We start from the raw sequence: 16574 nt of genomic DNA, 5'->3' as shown, positions 1-16574 counted from the left end.
GCACAGAGCCCGGTTTGGAGCCTCTGTCCTCCTCTGTCTGCCTCTCTCTCTCTCTCTCTCTCTCTGTGCATTCTCTCTCAAAATTAAATAAACATTTAAATAAGTAAGTAAATAAAATTCTGATGAGATAGTTAAAATTCTTTGCAAGGTCAAAAGATAATATTGATGTTTTCTTTTTGCCATTTGTCTTCTGTTAAAATTAATTTTATATTTTCCACCAAGCTCTAGAGTTAGGGTTTGTGTCATTCTTTAAAAATATGTGTGAGGGAAAGAATATGTATTGAGTACTTGCTAGATGCGAAGCATTTTTGTAGGCACTTTAGACACTATATTACTTAAAATAATTTTCCTCTATAATTTCAGTTTGAGAGTACTCAGCAGAATAAAATTATTATCATCTGGATGGATCTTTATAATATATACAGTAGCTAAGTCCATTTAAGTCAATAAAAATTTATTAAACCCAAGATGAGTCAGATATTGTTCTACACAAGTGCCCTGAGAAGAATAATATTTATTCATTTATCTTTAGGAGAAAATAGTCATTATCTCAAGCACTAATGCCTTTATTAGCAGCAGAACATACTACTTCAAACTTGAGAGGAAAATAATAAATGAACTCTAACAAATTTGCTAATTATTCTTGCTTGTAGATATAACTATTTACTCAGCTAACATTTATTTAGTGAATGTGAGTGCCAGGGAAAGAAGCTGAGGCTATAGTCCCTGAACTCATATTGCTTACCGGCTGGTGGGGGAGACAGACGCTTGACCTTGGTTGCAAAGAACCCCCTGGAGAGTGTGAACACAGTTATTCATTCCAAAAAGGCTCCCCACAGGCAGACAGCCAGCTGTGTGAGAGCACCTCAAAGACTCTGTACACTCAGCACATGAATTCAGTGCTGAGTTTTAGCCTGAGTTTTAGGCACAGTCTAGAAATCCTAAGAGTTACAGTGGGAAGCAAGTAAATAGACTTCTCTAAGAGTTTAGCATAAATATAATTTATAGGAATCGTCTTAGTGTGTGACATCAGACTACGTACTGCAGATACACATGCACTGTACTAATTGGACTGACAATATCACATTGGTAGCTGGGGTCTACTTCAGTGTAATTTCACTTCTGTTTTTCACGTAGTCTGTCATAGGCAGACAGAGTACTCCATGGTGACAGGTAGAATGTGGAAGGTTTTTTTCCATGAAGGAATCTCATGGGCATTCTTGTGGTAACTATACTAGTCTGCTAGGACATGCTTGATAACAAAAGCAAACAAGACGTATTTTCTCAAGATGCAAATCTCGTATATTGTGTGAATACTCACATATATACCACCTATAGAAAATCATAAATCTTCTCAAAGACTAAAGGCACCGGGAGCTACCTCACAATTGTAAATGCTTGGTAAGATGCGGAGTGTCTTAAACTCAGAGCTGACCTGATAACAGTATTCGGCATTCATGTTCTTAAGGTCATATGTCCTATGGGGGTTTGAGATACTGATTTAGGCTGAAACCAGGCATGCAGGGAAAGTAAAACACTGAGGCAATACTCTAGTTTCATTTAAATTAAAAACAAAAAATTAACTTCAGATGATTGAGTTAAAGTGGTGAGAGACCTCGTTTTTAGATTCCATAACTACTTAAGTTTTCATTTTATACACACTTACTTTTTTAAGATACAATATAAGATATGTGAATATATAATTGAGCATATTCAGATTTTAATCCGTCTGGGTGTTCATGAGGCAGAAGGCTCCAATGTGTTTTCTCATGATATTCAGCACCAGTGCCTTCAGTTCTCTTCCAGTCAAGTCGAGGTGTGGGTAACTTGGAACAGATTCCATGGTGTGTTCAGGTCACCCAGGATCACCACCAGTATATTTGGAGAGAGAAAGCCCGGGTAAGTTAGTCTTAAGGACAAGCAGTCATCAAAGAGCAGGTATGCAGAACAAGATGTTAGTGTGTAGGAGGGAGAAAAAGCCCTACTAGTTCTGCTTTGATGGTAAGCAAGTGTGAGATGAATTCTAAACATGGGGCCCTTCCCTCTTCCTTGAAAATCTGCAGTGAATTCTGCCCTGATTTGCCATAACTCAGTGTCCAATTAGAATGAACCTTACTATTTATTTCTTCAGTCTGATTGTATTTGAGTCTCTAAATTCTAAGACCAGTCAACATTTTGGAAATCATCAACTTAAGACTAATTAAGAGCAATGTGGCAGACATCCTGCCACAGTGGAGCTTGCTTTTTCCAGTAATCTATAGTCTCGATTTAATTCTTTTTTACAATATAATTAGTCCAGCAATCTTTTCCGTCCCTGTTTGGTTTTACTCAACAAATGTTTATCAAGAGCCTACTTTACACTGTATGATGTTATTGTTCAAATAGGTAAGGATTAGAGTCCTAGAATTTTGTAGCTTGCAGCTGGGAATAACTTTATATAATCACCTGGCCCACGTCCCTCATTTTATAGATTTCTTGATAAATAAGAAATTTCATACACATTAAGTAAATTAGGATCAAGCCACCCACCTTAAATTATAAGTTATCATTTATTCTCTTTCAAAGTACTTGGGGTGCCTGGGTGGCTCAGTCAGTTAAGTGACCAACTTCTGCTCAGGTCATGATCTCACAGTCTATGGGTTTGAGCCCTGCGTCAGGCTCTGTGCTGACAGCTCAAAGACTGGAGCCTGCTTCGGATTCTGTGTCTCCCTCTCTCTCTGCTCTTCCCCTGTTCGCACTCTCTCTCTCTGTCAAAATTAAATAAACACTAAAAAAAAAAAAAAAGTACTGTGTGTACTTGAAATGGAAGTTTGCATTCATTCCAAACCATCTTTCCAAGGGAATGAGAAACGTGGAATTTAGAATTAGATATTACAGTATTGCCCTTTTTTTCCTTGTTGGGATAGAAAGCCCCACCTCCCACCTCCCCAGAGGACGTGGAAAGGCAGTAAACTGTCTTCTCTCCTGAGTGTTACCAGATGAGCTCACGCATCTCTGGGGCTGGCTCTGCTCTTCTACCACCCCTTGTCTTCATCAGCGCCTTGTGTGGCTTAAGCTCCAGGATTGTAGATGTTTGCATTACTGAAAAACAGATGGAATCCAAGGGCTTTATTTATTTTTTTGTTTATTATTGAGAGAGACAGACAGACAGAGCATGAAAGGCGGAGGGGCCAAGAGAGAGAGGGAGACAGAGAATCCAAGGCAAGCTCAAGGCTCTGAGCTGTCAGCACAGAGCCTGACCAAGGGCTTGGACCCACACACTGTGAGATCATGACCTGAGCCAAAGTTGGATGCTTAACTGACTAGCTCCCCAGGTGCCCCAGAATTCAAGGGCTTTAAAGGAACAGATAAAGCAATATTCTCAATTACACATACTTTCTTTTAAGTTTTATTTGTTTATTTTGAGAGAGAGAGAGAGAGTGTGCCAGCAAGCAAGTCAGGGAGGGGCAGAGAGAGAGCATCCCAAGCAGGCTCTGCGCTGTGAGTGTGAAGCCGTATGTGGGGCTTGAACCCATAAACCCATGAGACCATGACCTGAGTCAAAATCAAGAGTTGGATGCTTACCTGACTGACCCACTCAGGCACCCCATGCACATACATTTTCTAAGATATTCAGTTCCAGGAATATATTCCAAAGCAAAACTTTTTTCCATGATAGTTCATAATTACATCATTGGATACAATGGGAACAAAGGAATTTTTTACCATTTGATCTTGAGAAATACATAAATATAAGCTATCCCTTTAAATCATAGAGAATTTGGAAAGATGGAAATCTTTATGTTATGAGTGGCTATCTGTGAATGTTCAGCTTATGGGTGATTTTTTTCTGTGAGATTTTGCTTATTTCTGTGATTACTTTTAATAAATAACCAGGAGAAACATTTTTAAATCATGCTTCTTAATTTGTCAAGAGCATACAGATGTAGGTACTGTATTATCACCTGAAACTATTATTACACTGTATGTTAACTAATTGGACTTTAAATAAAAATTTGAAGGAAAATAAAAATAAAATAATTCTCAAATGAACCAGTTTCAATTCATCAATTTATATGTAAATATGAGTTTCATTTTAAATATATTTAATATATGGCATTTTAATGAAAAAAGAATAACTGTATTCTTTGTATAGTGTTTATACTAGTGCAAAAGTAAAACAAATAAGGAAATTGAATGATTAAAAAGGGTTAAGATCATGGAATACCATGAATTAAACTAATATCTGTTGACAGGGATTAGTTAAATTCAGTGCAAGACAAGAGCCTACTAAAAAGGATGTTGTGTATTTGGATGTATTTCATGAGAAAATGTCCATCATAAATGGGTACATAACCTGATGTATAGTGTGAACCCATTTATGTTAGAAAGCCCTGAAAGGACATAATGAAACTCTTAGAAGTACTTTGTTTTATTCTGACAGTGGGATTTTAAGGAAAATTTAACTCACCAACTTTTATACTATATTAGTTTGCTAACACTGCCATAACAAAATACCGCAGATTGGGCGGCTTCAACCACAGAAATTTATTTCTCACAGTTCTGAAGGCTAGAAGTCCAAGATCAACGTGTCAGCAGGGTGGTTCCGTTTGAGTCCTTTGTCCTTGCCTTGCAGGTGACCACCTTCCCCTTCTGTCTTCACACAGGTATCTGTAGGCTATCTATGCCCTAATCTCTGCTTCTTATAAAGACAGAGTCAGATTGGACTAGGGCTCACCCTGAAGGCCTTATTTTTAACTTAATCATCTCTTTAAAGACCTTATCTCCAAATACAATCACCCTGAGGTATTAGGGTTGGGACTTCAGCATGTGAATTTGGGGAGTGGGGTGAGGGGACAGAATTCATCCCATAATATATACTCTAGTATTTTGTTAAAATTTTTCCTTTAACATTTATTAGTTTTACAACCAGCAAACAACAGTAAACAACTTTGAAAAACATTATTCAAGTAATTAACTATTTTATTTCTGTCTTCCTTTATGAAATGATACCTGTAGTATTTTCTAGTGGCTGGGCTTATGAGTTTTTAATGTTTATATATTATTATTATTATTAATGTTTATTTATTTTTAATGCTTATTTATTTTTGAGAGAGAGAGAGACAGAGCATGAGCAGGGGAGGGGCAGAGAGAGAGGGAGACACGGAATCCGAAGCAGGCTCCCAGCTCTGAGCTGTCTATTAGCTGAAGTTTGACTATTAGACCTGCAAGTTACAGTCTTTCCTAAGTTGTATTAGTGATGCATTTTGTTGTATAATATTAATGTGTTATGTTGCATCTGCTGTATTATGTTGTATAAATAATAAAACTTACAGTGAGTAGAAAAAGAAAAGCATAACTTCTTCTAAAAACCTAGGAAGTTCATGGTAATAGAGTCTGAATACTAAGTTTCTCTGTATATAATCTCAACAACCTATCTAATAAGCTAAGGATTTATGTATGTACTTAAACAAATTCAGTCCTGTATATTAGATGAGAAAAGATCAAGCTATAGATTTCATTTCCAAATGAAATGAAGTTGCAATCAAGTTGAGAAGGAACAGATAACAAAAATGAAGGGGTGACTAAATACAAGGTAGTAAGTAAGTGATGGTAAATTAGGACCAGTATGGTATGTCTAGGAAAATATAAATCAATGTGGATTTGGATAACTACATACTAGGAAGGAGCCGTGACTAGATCCAGGCCTGGAAGGATGGCGATAAATAGACAGAAGGAAGAAAGAGGTGGGACCTTTCGGACAAGACAATAATATGGAGGGAGATGAGGGTAGGACCACCGGTCATGAGAATGATGCATTTTGAGAACAACCAATACATTGTGGACTGAGAGAGAAGGTGAATATGACATGGAAAACAACGCTGAGGAAATAGGCTCATGCTAAGTTATAAAGAACTGTGAAAGCAAGGGAGAGAAGTTTGGGACTGACCCCATTAGATAATAGAAGCCAGTTTTTATTCCCAAGGAGGGGAAAGATAATGTTCAATAGAGGCTGGAGAGACTCCCCTGGCAGCAATATACAGGGTCATCTGGAGGAAGGAAGGTTTTCTGAGAAGACCACCAGGCTGCATTTGCTTAAGATGAGTAAAGAGGGTTAGCTGTAAGAGATATTTCAAAGGAAGAAGTGCCCATGATGTAATACAAACAAAATTACTTGTGTGACCTGTCTTGTTCCCTGACCTCTGTAGCACCTCCCTTCCCCAGGGGCAGGGCCATATAAATCCCTACCTGATCCCAGTTACCAGAACCTATTCTAATCTCAGAAATTAAATACTTCTTAGCCTGTAGACTATAACACTCAGTGGTTCAGCGTCGGATCTGTCCTTGCGGGGCCCAAGTTTGATTACTATACTGTTTCTTAAAATTGAGCTTTTGACTTGATCCCTTGTTAATTTCCATTTTTAGAATCTTTCAACTATTATAGTTCCCTATTAGGATTGGGTCCTGCTTGTTCTTGTCAGTTCCCTTCCAAGAGTGAATGTGTTTTCCTTGAAATTAAAAAACGAACAAATATGAAATCAAAAAACAAAAACAAACATAAGCCAAAATGGTAAATATGATCATCTGAAGAGTAAGATTACCCTTTCTTTTTCTTTTCATTTTTCTCAGTTATGTAAGCTTTTTTGATGAAGCATGTAAATATAATTTTAATGCAAAAAGAAGCAGAAGAAAAATATTTAAACTTAAGTATTAAAGGGAAAAATCATCAGTTGATACGAGTTGCTGCTTACAATACCAAAGTTGACATCATTGTCCTGATACAGAACACATTTTGTCATTAGGAAATGAAAAAGAAACTCTTTCTGCTTATGGGTGAAAATGGTGAGGACGTTGCTTCATTCATACAAATTCAGAGAAATCATCTGCCTTCTCAGTTCTCATTCTAACATGGAAATAATGTTTTCTGTATAAGCTTAGCCACAAGGAGCCATGGAGTAAGGCTGTGTGCCCTGAGGAGACAAGTGGCTTCAGTCAGTAACTTGCTGGCGTATAATACTCAGTTCTTTTTAGGCAGTACAAAACTGCTTTGACCTGATCTGACAACTATTTCCTGATGATGACATCTAGGCCAGACACAGAATAGAAATTTGACCTGAGAAGTCTTCTGTTAAGATCTGACCTAAAAATATTTTTATCCTTTGGTTTTGGAGGATGTTTGTCTATAATGATTAAAACTCTGACCACATATAGGGGTCTTCACAGTTGAATTCTGACCACCCACCTGAGGGGAGTCTACTTAATGAGAGTATACAGATGCCACACCAGCCCCCATCCCAACTGAGCCCTCCATCCTCCCGGAGAGTAGGACACCACCGTTAGGCCGTGACGTGGAAGACACCTGGGTGTAGGAAGACAGTCCCTCCTCCTCCAGAGGAGCTCCAGTCAAAAAGGGCCCCTCATCATCTATGCCAGCGAGTCTCAGCCCTAGCCACACCTTAACGTCACTTAAGGAGTACATAAAAATAGACCACTAAGCAGCACCCATTTTAATTAAATCAGGATCTCTTGGAAGTATGGCCCAAGTATCAGTGGTTTTTATTGTTGGTCAGTCCCCCATGGTTGAGAGTCACCAGTGTAGGCAATTGAGATCTTCCAAGGAACAGGACAGAATCAATGCAGTAACTCTGCTGACACTGCACCTAGAAAACCCCAGTGTTCAGGAGAATGCTAGCAGACTTACACTCCCCGAAGCTCACCTTGGTACCCATCAGACTTGCTTGCCCTGGCTCTCTAACTCTTGCTGCCTATTATATTCATGAATGACACTAGCCTGTGTGACCGTGAGCCTATAGCTCTACAACTAAAATCTACGCTCATCTGCTTGCCCCCTGCCTGTGGCTGAATACAAGCGCACACGCACACCCTTCCACCTGGGTTCTATAGGAAAGCATTAAATGCTACTGGGTTTGTTTCTTTCCCAAATACAGACGTTTCCTTTCTACAACCTAATCTTTTGGATTTGATGTGTTCTGTATATAATTATATTTTGTCATGTCTGTTTACCCTAAAATCATTGCTCCATGGAGATCTTTATTCTACTTTACTGGCTCCAAAGTGAATCGAACCCATGTGGGCAGTTAGCCATCATCATTATTTGCTCACCTTTAAGATCACCAACACTAGTGTCACTATGACACAATATTAAAAAAGTATAAAATTTTGGAAATCTTTGTAGGATTCATGTAAATTCTCAGCTTCTTAGGGTACTCTGTCAGTTGAGCATCTGACTTTTGATTTCTGCTCAGGTCATGATCTCACGGTTCGTGAGATTGAGCCCCACATGGAGCTCTGCCCTGGCAATGCATGGAGCCTGCTTAGGATTCTCTCTCTCTCTCTCTCTCTCTCTCTCTCTCTCTCTCTCTCTCTCTCCCTCTCTGCTCCTCCCTTCCCCAGTTGTGTGCGCACTCACTTCCTCTCTCTTTCTCTCTCTTCCTCAAATAAATACATAAATATATAAATAAATAAATTTTTAAATTCTCAATTTCTTTAAAGCAATTCTTAATTAGTCTACACACTGAAATCTTTTGTCTTATCTCTGTAAAATGTCAACAATTCTCTATAAAATTTCATACAGTGAATACAGGCATTTCTGTATTTTAAAAAAAATCCCAGTCTCTGGGGACCTTGATTTCCTCATCTTTAAAATGAGGGGATTAGACAAGATAACCAAGTCCCATCTAGCTCTCTGACTTTATGACCAAATTCTACAACTTCTTTGTCTTCAAATTCATGGGCACCAATTGAGAACAATACAGCTGGGCATTGTCTTTAACAAAACCTAATTACCCATTACATTTTTTTAATGAGGTTTAAAAAAGGTGTTACTTCTTTCTCATAAAATCAAAAGGGCTTGTTTCAAGTCCTAGTGCTACTAAGTCATGTGACTTTGGGCAAGGTACCAAGGTGGCTCAGTTTCCGTACTTGTTATTGTTAAAACCATTACCATTTACCTCAAAAAGGATTTTAAGTATGGAAGTATGTGTGAATGAAATAGGGAGTTATTTTCTGTTAAGTAGTTGTAAGGATAAAATTAGATAAAATCACCAAAACCTCTGAAAAGTTTTTTTTTTAACTTTAAAATCTTTACCAATGCAAGGCATTTGCAACAAATCTTAATGTACATATGTGTGAGCTAATATAGGCATTTTCATATTCCATGCCTTTCTGAAATTGGAAACTGGCTAATTAAAGTGATTTTTTTCAATGCAATCAACTCTAAATTGAAAAACATACTTCAACTGGACTATAGCAGTATTTCAGTGCTGAAGAGTATTTTTGTAGTGTCTGAAATATACTCACAGGAGCACCTGGGTGGCTCAGCGGGCTGAGCCTCTGACTCTTCATTTCTGCTAAGGTCATGGTCTCATGGTTCATGGGGTCATGCCCCACATCGGGCTGCACACTGACTGTGTGGAACCTGCTAGGGATTCTCTCTCCCTGCTCTCTCTGCTCCTCTCCCACTCGAACTCTCTCTCAAAATAAATAAACATTTTAAAATAAAATAAAGTATACTCACTTAAATTACCTAATCTTCATAAGTTTTGACAGGAAAGGCAGGTGTTCGCAATCCCATTTTTTAGATGTGAAAACTGAGACCGAATGTGACTTTTTTCACTATGCCAGAATGGTTTTCTAATTGTTCCACATTTAACATGCTTATGAAGATCTCAAAAGAGATGTGGGGTTTGTTTGGGGGGTGTTTTTCTTTTTTCTTTTTTCTAATCTAGAGGCTCAGAATCATGCATCTGATTTTTAAGTGGATTATATTTCTACATATTTTGTCCACACCCATGGCTTTTGTATTATGATTGTGTTTAAGAAACGTGCCATAAAACCCCATAGGCTTTTCTTACTGTTGGGGAAGTAGGCTTCAATGCACGCCAAACTGGAAAATCATGTTATAACTATCCATACCAACTTGTCTGAAATCTAACTTCAGAAAAGGTTCATTGTAAATATCTCCAAAGGCATTTGGTCCTGAAAGAATGTGAAAAAATCGGCAAGAACAGCAGGCCCCTCCCCTTGGGAAGGTATTCAGTGGCTAGTGCTGATGTGGAGGGACCAGGAAGAGTCATAAGGCCACAGGGAGTTTCCAGGGGTGGTGACAGACCATCTCCTCCTCTTCCCACAAGATACAAGTGGGGATTTCTTCCCTTGCTGAACAGTCCTTAGGACTTCCCCAGGCTCCTTAAGAGAAGGTACATAATGGAGATCCCCACTGTTGGGGACTCCTGAAGGTTCCTTTAAGCTGGGGTTCTTGACCCATACCGCATTTGAGGAACACTGGGGGAGTTTATAAAATACTGATCCTTGGAGCCTGTCCCAGATCAATGAAATCACCTGGCTTGAGATGCATGGTGGAGCGCAGGTTTAGGCTGTCTTAGAACCTTCTGGGTGAGGTTAATACATAGTAGAAATTAAGAACCACTGATTTAGGCCGTCTGACTGATTACTGCAGAGACCCCTGCACCCCACTTTCATGATCATTCAGAAAAATTGGAGAGTATGTAGGTTGGGATTTGTCACCCCTTTCTTTTCCTACCTTTAATAACCCTTCTCCATCCCTCTTCACATACCCGGTGCTCTTCGGTTCCGTTTGTTTCTGCCTCTCACCTGTACTTCCTCTCCTATGCACATTAGTTCAGGAGAAATGATCAAGAAACCATTTACAGTAAAATATATAAAACCGATGACCTAAAATGACCATTCTGTCAGGGGCATTGGTATATTATGCATGCATACTATGGAATACAGTCAAGGGAATAACGTTTAAATTTACCATGACAATGAGCTTTGGTGGGTCTCCCCATGCCACATCCTCTACTGCATCCATGCTTAGGAAAAGTAGCATCTGTTTGGCCAGAGGAAGCCTGCTTCCTTTGCCCTAGTGGTCATGACTCTGCGGGCCTCACCTGACACAACCTTGTCTTGATTGGGTGCACTTGGGAACAAACTCTGCAAAACCTAAAGGAAGCAGAGAAACAGGAAAAAAAGTGATCTGAAAGCAGGAAAATTCTGTTAAGCCAAGGACCAACTCTCTTTCCCTGGAAAAGGAATAGTATGCCCTGAGCAAACATAGGGAGAGAGAATATAACTCAGGAGTAAGAAAGCAAATAACTATTTAGCTATATCATGCTTAACTGTGTAATAAACAGTCAAAACCAAACTGGATGTATCTTGTGTGGTTTGAATTGAAGCCCCGTAGATCAGCGAGAGTGTAAAGGATGAGTCATTTCTCGCTTTCAGGATGTTTCACTGGAGAATGGGCCTGGCTGCCCAAACAATGCAGGTTTCAAACAGTCTGAACAGCAAAAGCCCCTTGGTCATCATAGCCTCTTAACATCAAAATCCGTTTTACTGGGTTTGCATCCTCTGGGAAAGTCACCGCAGAACAGATAATTAGACTTTTGTGCATATGGCATAGCAGCTACCAGAAGAAACCAAAAAGTTGTTCTTTTAGAGTGGCTGGTTTAAAATATTCATTAAGTGCAACCAGCATTTGAGCCCAGATTTCCTACTAAATATTTAGTCCAGGATTTGAAATGTGACAAGCTAACTTAATTATAAATGACATACAAATAACGTGGGAGACTTAGCTGTGTTGCTAACCTGCCCAAAAGCTCTGAACCAAATTTTTGTTAGTAGTACATTGTCAGAGAAAGTGAATGGAAAAGAGAGCCGATAAATCTATATTCTATCCGAAAACCCAGCGTGTGAGGGTTGTCTGGCTGAGAAGAGAACAAACAATTGATACAAATACACTAAATTCACAAAGACTCTTCAGGACCTGACTTTATGAAACAGAAGCAGCATCAGCCAAGGCGTTTGTAGACGGCCCATTTGTGGTAAAAATAATCTGAGGTTATTCTATTCTTAGAAGTTTGGAAGGAGGGTTGGGATATGGCTCTAACAAATTATGAACACCCCCCAGTTTTTGTAAGGAAAACATACTGCCAACCATGAACTGTGTGGCTCATTATTCTTTTGGAAAATGCCTCTATAATAACTTCATAATAATCATAGCAATACTTTTAACTTCTGACTATCTTCTAAATACTATTAACCATATCCTGTTGGCTAACTTCACGGGAGAGAGAGGCTTCAGATCTACTTTAACGACAACAATAATAATAGCATCTAACATTAGTAAGCCCTATCCATGTGCCCAAAATCGGGTCAGGAGCATTGTGTGTATTATGTCATAAAATCATCATTGTTTCAATTTTGCCTTTGCAGAAGGAGGCTCTGGGAAGGGAGGTGACTTGCCCAATCACGGTCCCTGTGCAGAGGCTGCAGATTTCAGTTCCAGATTCCTCTGTGTTGCATATCTTTGCTCTCAGCTGCTATGTTATATCGCTCCCCACAGAAATTCATCATCAAGCTAAGAAAATGCAGCCTAGTTAAGCTATATGTTGGAAAGTATTGACATATCCAGTTGGGTAATATTGAAATATTTCTTGAGCACTTTATACCACTTAGTAGCATTTCTAAAAATTTTTGTGGGAGACAAAATAAAACAAGAAAATACACATTTTGTTATGGGAGAAAATCTTCACAACTTGCCGGCAAGCAAAGATTTCTTGAGATACAGAAACTGAAAATAATAAATTAAAAAGTTGATAAGTTGAACTTTATCAAAAAATTTTAAACATTTTCTCTTCAAAAGACACCATTAAGAAAATGAAAGTGATCTGTTTACTGGGAGAAAATATATGTGGTGCAAGTACCTGACAAAGGATGTGTGCCCAGAATATACAGAGTCCTTACAACTCGAGCCGAAAACAGTAGCCCAATTAAAAACCTGGGCAAGTGATTTGAACTTATACTTTATCAAAGAAGGTATATGGATGGCTGATTAGCAAATGAAAAGACACTTAACACTATTAGTCATAGAGAAATGCAAATTTGAACCACAGGGAGATACCACTACCCACCTACGAGTGTAGCTAAAATTAAAAAGACTGAAAATATCAAGTGTTAGCGAGGCTATAAGAGCAACTAGAATGCTCATACACTGCTGGGGAGAACGTAAAATGGTTCAATAGCTTTGGAAAACCGCTTGGCAGTTTCTTAAAAAGTTAACTATATACTTAACATATGACCCCGCAATTGTAGTATTTACCCAAAAGAAATGAGAACATATCCATGCAGAGTTTTATACAAAAACATTTGAGAATGTTTATTCAGCTTTACTCCGAAGAGTCTCAGCTTGGAAGCAAATCAAATGGCCACAAACTGATGAATTAATAAACAAGTTGTGGTACATCCTTAAATCAGAACACTACTGAGAAATAAAAATGAACTACTAAAATATACAATAGTGTGGGTAAATCTCAAAAAAATTATGCTGAATGAGAGACACCAGACACAATGAGTATATACTGCAACAATTCCATCTATATGAACTTCTAGGAATGGCAAATATCATCTATAGTGGTGTGCATCATCTATTTTTTCTCTACTGGATCTTTCCCATTAAAGTAAAATATGTTGTTCTTTCTCCCAATCCCAAAGAGCACATCAGTTGTTGCCTGGAGCCAGGGCTGGGAAGATAAATTTACTGTGAAGAAAGAGGCGAAAGAAAACTTTTTTGACCTGGTGGAAATGTTCTGTCTTCACTGTGCTAGTAGTTACATGTATATAAATCTGTCAGATTCATCAAAAGGCATACTTAAAATGAGTGTTTTTTTTAAACTTTTTTTTAATGTTTTATTTATTTTGATACAAAGAGAGACAGAGCATGAGAGGGGGAGGGGCAGAGAGTGAAGGAAACACAGAACCGGAAGCAGGCTCCAGGCTCTGAGCTAGCTGTCAGCACAGAGCCCAAAGCGGGGCTCGAACCCACAAACGTGAGATCTGACCTGAGCCCAAGTCAGAGGCTTAACCGACTGAGCCACCCAGGCGCCCCTAAAATGAGTGTTTTGAACTGTGTATAAACTATACCTCTGTATATGTGTGTCTGTGAGTGTACAAAGTTAAATGTTAGTAAATGATAAAGCAAGGAATAAAGGTGAGGAATGCATAAGAATATTGGATTGATGCAATTTTTAAGTAGGTAGAAGCAGGGAGACCAATTAGGAGATTATTACAATAGAGGCACCAGGTGGCTTAGTTGGTTGAGCGTCTATCTAGGCTCAGGTCATGATCTCGCCTGAGTTTGAGCTCTACATCAAGCTCACTGCTATCAGGGTGCAGCCTGCTTTGGACCCTCTGTCTTCCTCTTCTCTCTGCCCCTTCCCCAATTGCACTCTCTCAAAAATAAATAAAACATTTAAAAGAATTGTTAAAGATTATTGCAATAATCTAAGAGAGAGATGATGATGATTTAGTTAGACCATAAAGGGAGCAGTGGAGATAGTGAAAAGTTATCAGATTTGGAAGATCTAGAAAACAGAGCCAATAGGATTCACTCATGAGTTGTAGGGTGTGAGTAAGAGAGAGGAGTTAGGCCCAAGTCCAAGATATGAAGCCTGAGCCATGTGAAGATATCATTGAGATGGGAAAGTCTTCATGGACAAGTTTTCAGGGAAAGAGCAAGAATTCACTTAGGACATTTAAGTTTGAGATGTATGTTAGACATCCAAGTAGAGATATTGAGTAGGCATATACAATTTGTAGTTCAGAGGAGAATTCTAGACTGAACAGAGTTTAGAAGTCATTACCAAATACGCGGCTGTTAAAGCACCGGACTGGGCGAGCTCCCCGAGGGAGTGGAGAGAGCAAAGAGTTCTAAGGAGCTCTTCAGTGAGCCTGAGCCTTTAGCATTTCAATGTCAAGAAGCCAAGGAGGGGAAGAGAAATCCGCATAGAGACAGAAGGACACACCAATGAGCAGGACGAAAACCAAGAATGTGCATTTCCCAGAAATCTTGTTGGGGAGAAAGTGTTTTTAAAGAAAGAGTGAAAACCTGTGCTAAATGCTGCTGACAGATCAGGTAAATTGAGGACTGAGCTCACCATTGGTTTTGGCAATGTGATGGCCAATGGGAACTTTGACAAGAGCAGTTTGGTGGAGTAAAGGGGCAAAGCCCCACTGGAGAAGGTTAGAACGAGTATGTGAGGAAAGTAATTGGAAACAACAGAATAGAATTTTTTTTAATGGACTCTCTTTATAATGATGGAAGTGAAATGGCACAGGAACCAAAGGGAAAAGGAAGAATCAAGCAAGAGAGGATTTGGAGACAATAAAAGAAACAACAGGTTTGATGCTGATGAGAATGACCCAGAGAGAGGAAGAATTGGTGATGTGGGAAGGGGAGGAAAAAGTACCAGAACAATGTCTTTAAGTTGGCAAGAGGGGACGGGAGTGAATAGCAGTAGGCCATAATTTGAGAAACAGGAAACAGGAAAGGACCCTCATTCAGACTTCCAATGACACATATGTTGTGCTTCCAATGCAACTCTGGCTCGATATCTTCCAGATGTGGACCATAAGGAAAAACTTCCCTTTGCTCAATGGAATGGCCTCTCACCTCCTTGTGACCCTGGCTGTCCATGCCACAAATCCTATTGCCAGGCTTCTGAATGTTGCAAACACTCTTCTCCAATTTATGGGATGTGACTTTTCCTTAAAAGTAGCAAATACATTTCTTTTTCTCCTAATTTCTGACATTTTCACATTTGATGGATGTTGAATTATTCTCCCAAATAGTTTCTGGCAGGATGAAACCAAGCAAGCTTATTTTAGCTCTCCGTTGTTTTTCCTGTGGCATTTTCTCTTATGCCAACCGAGCTAAGGAATGAGGCATGGTGGTGAGCGGCTGCGTGGAGCTAGCAGGCCGTGTTCCTAATCCAGGAGGTGGGTCAGGGAGCAGTCCTGTGGAATCCGCAAAAACCACAAAGTTAAAAAAAAAAAACTTGGTAAACAGAGCCACTAAAAAAACAACAGGGGTTACATAAAGGCTCTGACGGGCCAGTTATATCATCTGAGGTGGAGTACAGGAATTGTTAGCAAAAAAGCCCAAGGTATATATTGTAGTATGAAGCCTTAATACCCTTGTCTAATCCGTTCAATCACTGTCGTTATGCCTCGACTGCCAGGAGCATAAATATTTTGAAAGTCTTCACCATTTTTTTTAAATTCTAAGAATGATTTCTGGTTTCCATGTGATAGAATCGAAGTGCGTGCTGCTGTAATTACCTTCAGTATCTCTGGTTACTCTACAGGAAAAAATATGGTTGTGCGAATTCATTCAAACGCTTTACCAACAGCCTCTTCTGTGTCAGGCATAGTGCTAGCCAGTGGGGATTTTAAAATGATGAAGCATGCTTCCTGCTTTTAAGGATGTCACTGTCTAGTTGGGGAGACAGACAAGAAGAGAATTGCAATATATGGTAAATGCAACAAAAGTTATTGAAAGGTTATTAGACCTATCTGTAGCCCACCTGGAGGGTCTGTGCAGGCTGAGAGGCTACTAGAGGTTTCTTAAATAATGGGAACACCATAAACCAAGCAGCCGACAAGGAGATGAATGAGGAACCAAAGACATTTAACATTTCTGAACCACAGAGTAGGAAATTGGGATGAGTTGAGACTGACAGCTGGAGAGGTCGGCAAGGGTCAGTGGGGGCCAG

Source organism: Suricata suricatta, chromosome 15 (genome assembly GCF_006229205.1).
Source record: "Suricata suricatta isolate VVHF042 chromosome 15, meerkat_22Aug2017_6uvM2_HiC, whole genome shotgun sequence".
Lineage (NCBI taxonomy): Eukaryota > Metazoa > Chordata > Mammalia > Carnivora > Herpestidae > Suricata > Suricata suricatta.
This window is presented reverse-complemented; position numbering follows the sequence as displayed.